This window comes from Hyperolius riggenbachi, chromosome 4 (assembly GCF_040937935.1).
Source record: "Hyperolius riggenbachi isolate aHypRig1 chromosome 4, aHypRig1.pri, whole genome shotgun sequence".
Lineage (NCBI taxonomy): Eukaryota > Metazoa > Chordata > Amphibia > Anura > Hyperoliidae > Hyperolius > Hyperolius riggenbachi.
The window spans coordinates 149,069,845-149,078,317 of record NC_090649.1 but is presented as its reverse complement, the minus strand read 5'-3'; positions in this window follow the sequence as shown (position 1 = coordinate 149,078,317).

The following is an 8,473-nucleotide window of genomic DNA, read 5'->3' as shown; positions in this document are numbered from 1 at the left end:
GTTCAATTCTTGGTAATGGTTTCTCTTTAACACACACTCTGAGCCCACAGGCAGGTATGCCCAGAGGAGACACAAACGGCACACACTGTAACCCTAAAAGCACCCCAAGAGGAGATTTACACACAGTTGAAGAGACAAACATTTAGGCCAGTTAGTTCCAGTCACGCATACCATAGAGATTTCATAAGAAAAATATAATAATAATAATAATTTGAACATTTATATAGCGCTTTTCTCCTGTCGGACTCAAAGCGCTCAAGAGCTGCAGCCACTGGGACGTGCTCAAGAGGCCACCCTGCAGTGTTAAGGAGTCTTGCCTTGAACTCCTTACTGAATAGGTACTTGACCTAGCCAGGATTCGAACCCTGGTCTCCAGTGGCGTAGCTTTGGAGCTGTGGGCCTCGATGCAAGTTTTACAATGGGGCCCCCCAAGCACTTTATACATAACAATTGGTATGGCACCCCAAAACCTGCCAAGGACAACTACAGTGTCAGAGGTGCAAGAAGGGGATGGGGAACAGCTTGTTAATGATTACCACTATTTAAAGTGTCTATAGAATGACCAGCACAGAACCAATAGAGAGCTAATACTGCATTTGAGAGAGGTACCGCTGCAACATCTATTGCTACGCCCCTGCTGGTCTCCCATGTCAAAGGTAAAATATCTTGATTTATAATTCAAACCACACTGTTCCTTTCTATCCTGTACTTTATTGTAAGATTATAAGACAACACAAGAGGGCTGAACCCTACATAAAATGCAGAACCCTTAACCAGTACACTATCTAGCTGCTTAATGGTGGTATGTTTGCACTGCAGCTGTATGCAGCATTTAGAGCAAGAATCTCTTTTTTAAATAAAACCAAGGCAGTCCGAGTTTATTAGAAAGACTTTCTCATTAGAAAGACTTTCTCATTGCAATATTTAGTAGATCCTCATTTTGCAGAAATTACAGCCTCTAAACGCTTCCTGTAGGTTCCAATGAGAGTCTGGATTCTGGTTGAAGGTATTTTGGACCATTCCTCTTTACAAAACATCCCTAGTTCATTCAGGCTTGATGGATTTCGAGCATGGACAGCTCTCTTTAACTCACACCACAGATTTTCAATTAAATTTAGGTCTGAGGACTGAGATGGCCATTCCAGAACATTGTGCTTGTTCCTCTGCATGAATGCCTTAGTGGATTTTGAGCAGTGTTTTCATTGTCTTGTTGAAAGATCCAGTCCCGGCGCAGCTTCAGCTTTGTCACTAATTCCTGGACATTGGTCTCCAAAATCTGCTGATACTGAGTGGAATCCATACGTCCCTCAACTTTTCGCAAGATTCCCAGTCCCTGCCCTGGCCACAAAGCCCCACAGCATGATGGAACCACCACCATATTTTACTGTAGGTAGCAGGTGTTTTTCTTGAAATGCTGTGTTGTTTTTCCTCCATGCATAACGCCCCTTGTTATGCCGAAATAACTCAATTTTAGTTTCATCAGTCAACAGCACCTTATTCCAAAATGAAGCTGGCTTGTCCAAAAGTGCTTTAGCATACCTCAAGTGGCTATGTTTGTGCTGTGGGCGGAGAAAAGGCTTCCTCTGCATACAGCATGTGTAAAGTGTGCCGAATTGTTGAACGATGCACAGTGACTCCATCTGCAGCAAGGTGATGTTGTAGGTCTTTGGTACTGGTCTGTGGGTTGACTCCGACTGTTCTAACCATTCGTCACTTCTGTTTATCCTCAATTTTTCCTTCCATTTCCTCAATATGTTCATAACTGTGGAAACAGACAGCTGAAATCTCTGAGACAACTTTCTGTACCCTTCACCTAAACCATGATGGTGAACAATTTTTGTCTTCAGGTCATTTGAGAGTTGTTTTGAGACCCCCATGTTGCTACTCTTTAGAGAAAATTAAAAGAGGAGGGAAACTTACAACTGACCCCCTTAAATACTTGTTCTTATAATTGGATTCACCTGTGTATGTAGGTCAGGGGTCACTGAGCTTACCAAGCCAATTTGACTTCCAATAATTCGTTCTAAATGTTTTGGAATCAATAAAATGACAACAGAGGCCAAATTTATGCACCTGCCTAATTTTATTTAAAGAGAATCTGTATTGTTAAAATCGCTCAAAAGTAAACATACCAGTGCGTTAGGGGACATCTCCTATTACCCTCTGTCACAATTTCGCCGCTCCTCGCCGCATTAAAAGTGGTTAAAAACAGTTTTTAAAAGTTTGTTTGTAAACAAACAAAATGGCCACCAAAACAGGAAGTAGGTTGATGTACAGTATGTCCACACATAGAAAATACATCCATACACAAGCAGGCTGTATACAGCCTTCCTTTTGAATCTCAAGAGATCATTTGTGTGTTTCTTTCCCCCATGCACTTAAGTTTCAGGCTGCTCTTTTCTTCCTGCAAACAGCTTTGCCCTTGTCTGTAATTCCTCAGTATGTGAAAGCCCAGCCAGCTCAGAGGACGATTTATCCAGCTTGTAAAAGATAAGAGAGAGAAGAGAGAAGCTGCTCTAATCCTAAATAACACACAGGCAGTGTGCATAAAGGGGAGTTCATAGCAGAACCACAACACTGAAGAACTTGGCAGCCTTCCAGACACAGGCCGACAAGTCTGACAGGGGAAAGATACATTGATTTATTACAGAGACTGTGTTAGTAGAAAGTGCTGCAGTTAGCCAGAACACATTAGAATAGCTTTTGGAACTTGTAGGATGATAAAAAACAGGATGCAATTTTTGTTACGGAGTCTCTTTAACCCTCTGGGCGATACAATTATATCGCCCAAGAGGTGGCGCAGCACTATTTTTTAATTTTTTTTATTTTTTAAATCATGTAGCGAGCCCAGGGCTCGCTACATGATAGCCGCAGCGCAGCGGCATCCCCCCACCCACTCCGATCGCCTTCGGCGATCAGAGTAAGCAGGAAATCCCGTTCAGAACGGGATTTCCTGCTGGGCTTCCCTGGTCGCCATGGCGACGGGGCGGGATGACGTCACCGACGTCATGGACGTCGTGACGTCATAGGGAGTTCCGATCCACCCCTCAGCGCTGCCTGGCACTGATTGGCCAGGCTGCGCAAGGGGTTGGGGAGGGGGGGGGCTGCGCGGAACGGCGGGTAGCGGCGGATCGGCGGCGAGCGGCGGCGATCGGAAGTTACATGCAGCTAGCAAAGTGCTAGCTGCGTGTAACAAAAAAAAAATTATGCAAATCGGCCCAGCGGGGCCTGAGAAATCCTCCTGCGCGACATACCCCGAGCTCAGCTCGGGATTATCGCTCAGGAGGTTAAACAATTATTACACACTTTCTGTAAATAGAAAAATACTGTCCGCAACACTAAGCAATATATAAAGATTATGAGCGTGCTAGGGCCCAAAAAGACAATGTTGAAAAAGAGAGGGAAAGAAAGCCCACAACAACAGCACCACTCAAGGATGAGCAAATTTTATTGATACATGATTACAATATTTATATAGGACATTAATTGAATATTCAAATGAATAAAAACACTAAAAACAGACCACATATTCCCATTCTTAACAGCTGCAATCAATCCTGCCAAATGGATAAATAATCTATACAATGGGGTGCATACATGTATGTATGTGTGTATAAACCACTAAATCACATATGTGTATAGGTCAGGTCTAATTTTAAAGAATATACATTGGATACTAAATAAATAAATGCAGCTGTTAAGAATGGGAATATGTGGTCTGTTTTTAGTGTTTTTATTCATTTGAATATTCAATTAATGTCCTATATAAATATTGTAATGATGTATCAATAAAATTTGCTTATCCTTGAGTGGTGCTGTTGTTGTGGGCTTTCTTTCCCTCTCTTTTTCAACACTTTCTGTAAATGCAATAAGCTTCCTTTCACTTCTCAAATATCACTGTGTGTGTCTCCTATATGATATATTTAACTGACATTTTTTATCATAACTACCAACAATTTATACAGGAAAATCATGACGATTAACAACGTTGCCTAAACTCCTCTGTATTGTAGTCTAGGGCCAATTTAAAGGGGAGCCATTTAAATTATCTGTATGTTTTTGGGATGTGGGAGGAAACCAGCGTGCCCAGAGGAAACCCATGCAGACACAGGGAGAACATACAAACTCCATACACATAGTTCCCTGGCTGGGTTTCAAACTGGGGACCCAACTCTTCAAGGCAAGAGTGCTAAACTCTACGCCACCGTGCATAAATCAGAAACAATTTCTATAATCAACTGACAAACGCTGAGGACCTCTGCCATGCATAATATACACTTTTTAAAACTAACCTATAAACAGAGGTTGCCCATTTTCAATTATTAATCAATAAGTAATCAGTAAACGCTGACCTATATTATCTTTAAATAGGTCAAAAATAATTTTCAATCTTTCCTTTAATTCAAGTCAATTCCTGTGTTTAGTTTGATTTTTTACAGCAACAGGCATTAAAAGACAAAAAGTGTATGTCGCGCCTCTTCCAGGGTAAAATCATTCTTAAGGAATAATTACAGCAATTTGTCTTCTTTACTAAATACTAAATCTGTATGAGCATCTTCAAGGCAAGTGCATTATCTTTAAACTTTGAACTCCATGATAGATACTCTGTCAGAATGGTGAAGATGATTTAAGAATAGCTTCCTTGTAATGAATTTTATAGTACAGCTGTGTGATAATATGGTAAGCCTCATAAAACAAGTGTTTCTTCTGAAATGGAATTCAAGGACACAGTGGTTTAATGGTGTATAATAGGGCCCCTTAGCAAGAACATGACCGAGCCCCCTGGTTCTCTAACCTCTATCGCAGAATGAGTTCTTCTATCTAGTGAGACCTGCTATATAGGAGAGTAACACAGTGCAGAACAGTATACCACTTTCCTAGCAATCATATAGAGGTTAACAAACTTATTTGCTAAATGCTATACTGGCCTACATAAATGTAATTATGTTTGGCTGGGCCCAAAAACAGATGTATTGTCTGCTCTTGCTAACAGTTATGTACTTGTAAAAAGACATGTTGGCCCATATGCAATTCACTTTTTCACTTGAGTTTTCTCCTAGGTGATATTTTTAAACTTGTCAATAAAATGCCTTTTAAGCCCCCGGAAGGCAAGAAAATGCTCAAAATAATTTTGTTAGTACTTTTCCCCCAACTTTTTGGTACTTTTTTAGTTGCAAAGTACTGGAAAGTTATTTAAAATCAAAGATGAAAAATTATCTCCTAAGAGAAAACTCAGGTGAAAAAGAGAATTGCATATGGCCCGTTATCTCTGTAAAGGTTCCCACAAATGATACAATCTTTTTATTTTTTAAAATCTATGCAGTAGAAGGGTTAACTGAATTGAATACACTTTGAATGGATATTTTAGGTAGTCCCTCATATCACATAGAAATAGGCACCTTATCAGCTGTCTAGGTCTTCATCAGGTAACAAGGGTTTAGGGGATCCAAGGACCTAAAAGAAAAAAAAAACAGTATTGGGAGCCATTAAAGGGAGTCTGAAGTGTTCTTTAAAATAAAAAACAGATACTCACCTAAGGAGAGGGAAGGCTCTGGGTCCTATAGAACCTACCTTATTAGCAGCCCACAACCGTTCGGTCATGGACTGTTCTCTTCCGGGTTGGGGAGACTTTTGCAGTCTTTGGAAGCACTCAGGCTTCCAAAGTCGGGCTGCTCCATACTGTGCATGCGCGCAGTACAGAGCCACCGGTTTTTAGAAGCCCGAGTGCGTCTGAAGATTGCGGAAGTCTCCCGCGGCGGGAGATTCAAATGGAGGAGCCCCTATCAGAAACATATTGCTGTCTGTATTTCTGTTGGAGACATTTCCTCTTGCTTTCTAGAACAGACATTATGGATAAATCTACACATGTACAATCAAAAGTGGGATTTATCTTGTATTGTCTTGGGGTTTTAACTAATAGAGTGTAGACCAGCGCTGGGCAAACTACAGCACGCCGACAGGCGTCTGGATTCCTCTCCTTCCCCCTTCCCTCCCTGCAGAGTTGCGAGCAGGTGGTAACGGAGGAACTTCAAAGTCGTCTGATTGCCGATTTCTGCGTTGCGTCTCCAAGTCAACAGGGCATCACATGTTCTAGGGACATGCCAGGGTATTACACACTGGCTGCCAGCATGTAATACACTGGCACATTCCAAGTTCGTGACATGTGACACCCTTTTGCCATGGAGACATGACGCAGGAATTGACAATCAGGTGGGTTTTAAGTTCCTCCGTTACTGCCTGCTCACAACTCTGCAGAGATGGAGGGGGGAAGAAGAGAGGGGGGGAAATATTCCAAGAATGCGACAGTTGCATTGCAGAAAAATTCCTCATATCAACTGACTGCCTGTACAATTCTGCTGGCCTGTTCACAGTACTGTGTACTAGCTTGCTGCATACAAGTTTTGCATTAAAGTCTATTTTCAGTTTCCATTGTAGTTCAAATACATTTTAACGTGTACTATGCAAATGACCACTGTGTAACTGCCCAGACTTCAACCTTAAAGAGAATCTGAAGCCAGATTAAAAATGGCTCTTTAGCTTATATTCAGCAGGGCATGTTTGCCCCTGCTAAAACGCCGCTATCCCGTGACATAACGAGGGGTCTTTACCCTCAAATCCCCTCCGAGGTGCCCGGGGAGCCCTTCCGTGTAAGGCAGGGCTATGAGCTGCAGCCCTGCCTCACACGCGTCTGTCAGCGGCAAATCTCCGCCTCTCCCCCGCCCCTCTCAGTCTGACATGACTCTATTACCATAAGTGAAGTAGGAAGAAAAGCATGTTCTGCATTGCAGTGTCTGTTCCCGAAAGTCTGTAGGAGTCACAAAGATGAGATGACCTTTCCTCACAATATCTCTCTCATGGTCTGGTTGCTGACTCAGGAATTGTTCTATGTCTGTAAATCTGTGCCATACATGCAAGTTACTTGAGTTTAAGAATATACAGTGGATTAAGCATTTAGGAAGAATGACTAATTTCATACCTGTGCCAGTCTGCTCCCTTCTCTGCTCAAATGCGTAAGTAGCTTCTAAGGACAGGCCATAATGTAAATCTGCAGTGAAAGCAAAGTCTGACTAATTAGCAAACAAAATATATCATCTCCCTGAAATGTACGTCTAATGAGTAGCCAGCTTCTGAAAATAAAGAAGACAGGGTTATTAATATGTCACTATATAACATTAGTATTTATCACCATCCTTCATGTTGAATGTGCAGGAAAAATATATAGATAAAAAAAAATTGAAAGAAATACTCCAGTAGATGATCTGATGGCTTTTGACACTACTTGGTGTAAACACCAGCGATCTTCAAGCCTGCTAGTACTAGAATAAAAAAAACAAAAAAAAACTTTATTTAAAAAAACAAACCAATATTGGTAACATATACCTATATTTTACTATGACCTAACCTCTCCATACTCTCCTCCATACCTATTATACAGCCGCTGGAAGATTTGGGCGCAGGGTAAAGTCGATTAACGGCGAACCCTGCTCCTGCACGTGTACTATTCCCCCTCCAGGCTGCCATGGATAGTGGGGGTAAGATATAATTCGGCTTCCAGTTATTGCTGGCCGCCCAATAACATTGTTTTCTAGTAATTTGAGTTCTGTATTTTGATGGTGACCAAATTACTTACTGAGCGCCGCTATAGCTGTAATTCCTATTATGGCCTATGGTGGCGCTGGCTGTGCCCATATCTCCTGCACTGTTTTTGCAGCACTCCTCGCTCACACAGAGACATCCGCTGCACCCCCCGGCATTGGTGTGTAACATTAACTCCCACTGTAGATGCCTAATCTCAACCCACTCCTTTTTCCCGTGGGTACCTAGCCTTAACACTCCCCCCCCCCCCACACACACACACCTCCACCTTAACCCCCCTCCTGTTAAAAAGGGCGCCTGCTATAATAACAGGAAACGTCTTGCCCCCTTTTTTAACTGCTCCTATGTAAGGTTGCTTAAGGACATTAGATTGTAAGCCACAGTGAGGGACAGCTACTGACATGCCAGCAAATCATGTCAGTGTGAGGGGAGCTTCATATTGACATGATGATCAGGTGGTGTAATTTGAAAGTTGACAGATTCTGCTCTCTGTTCCCATAAAGCAAACTTCACCATCTTCATTGCCTGTCAGCTCCATGCATGAGCCACTTGTGTATGTATTTCTTCTATTCTCCATGACCAGCAGGGTTTTAGCGAGGATCCAGCTAGACAAGGCCAAGAGCATGACGTGCAAATAAAAAGGGAGGTCTGCAAATGGTATGCTGCACCTGGAAAAAGGAAACTGCTATCCAAGTTTGGTGGAGTTGCATATAGAAGAAAGGTTTGCTGCACATGGAATGAGAAGGGACTGCTTTCCATAGAAAGAGGTACACACAGGAGGAGAGGCAGTACCACAAAATTAAGCTAAGTGGTAAAAATAAATAAACCCGTTATATTGGCTGTCCTAAATAAACTATTGTCAGCAGACTGGATAGTC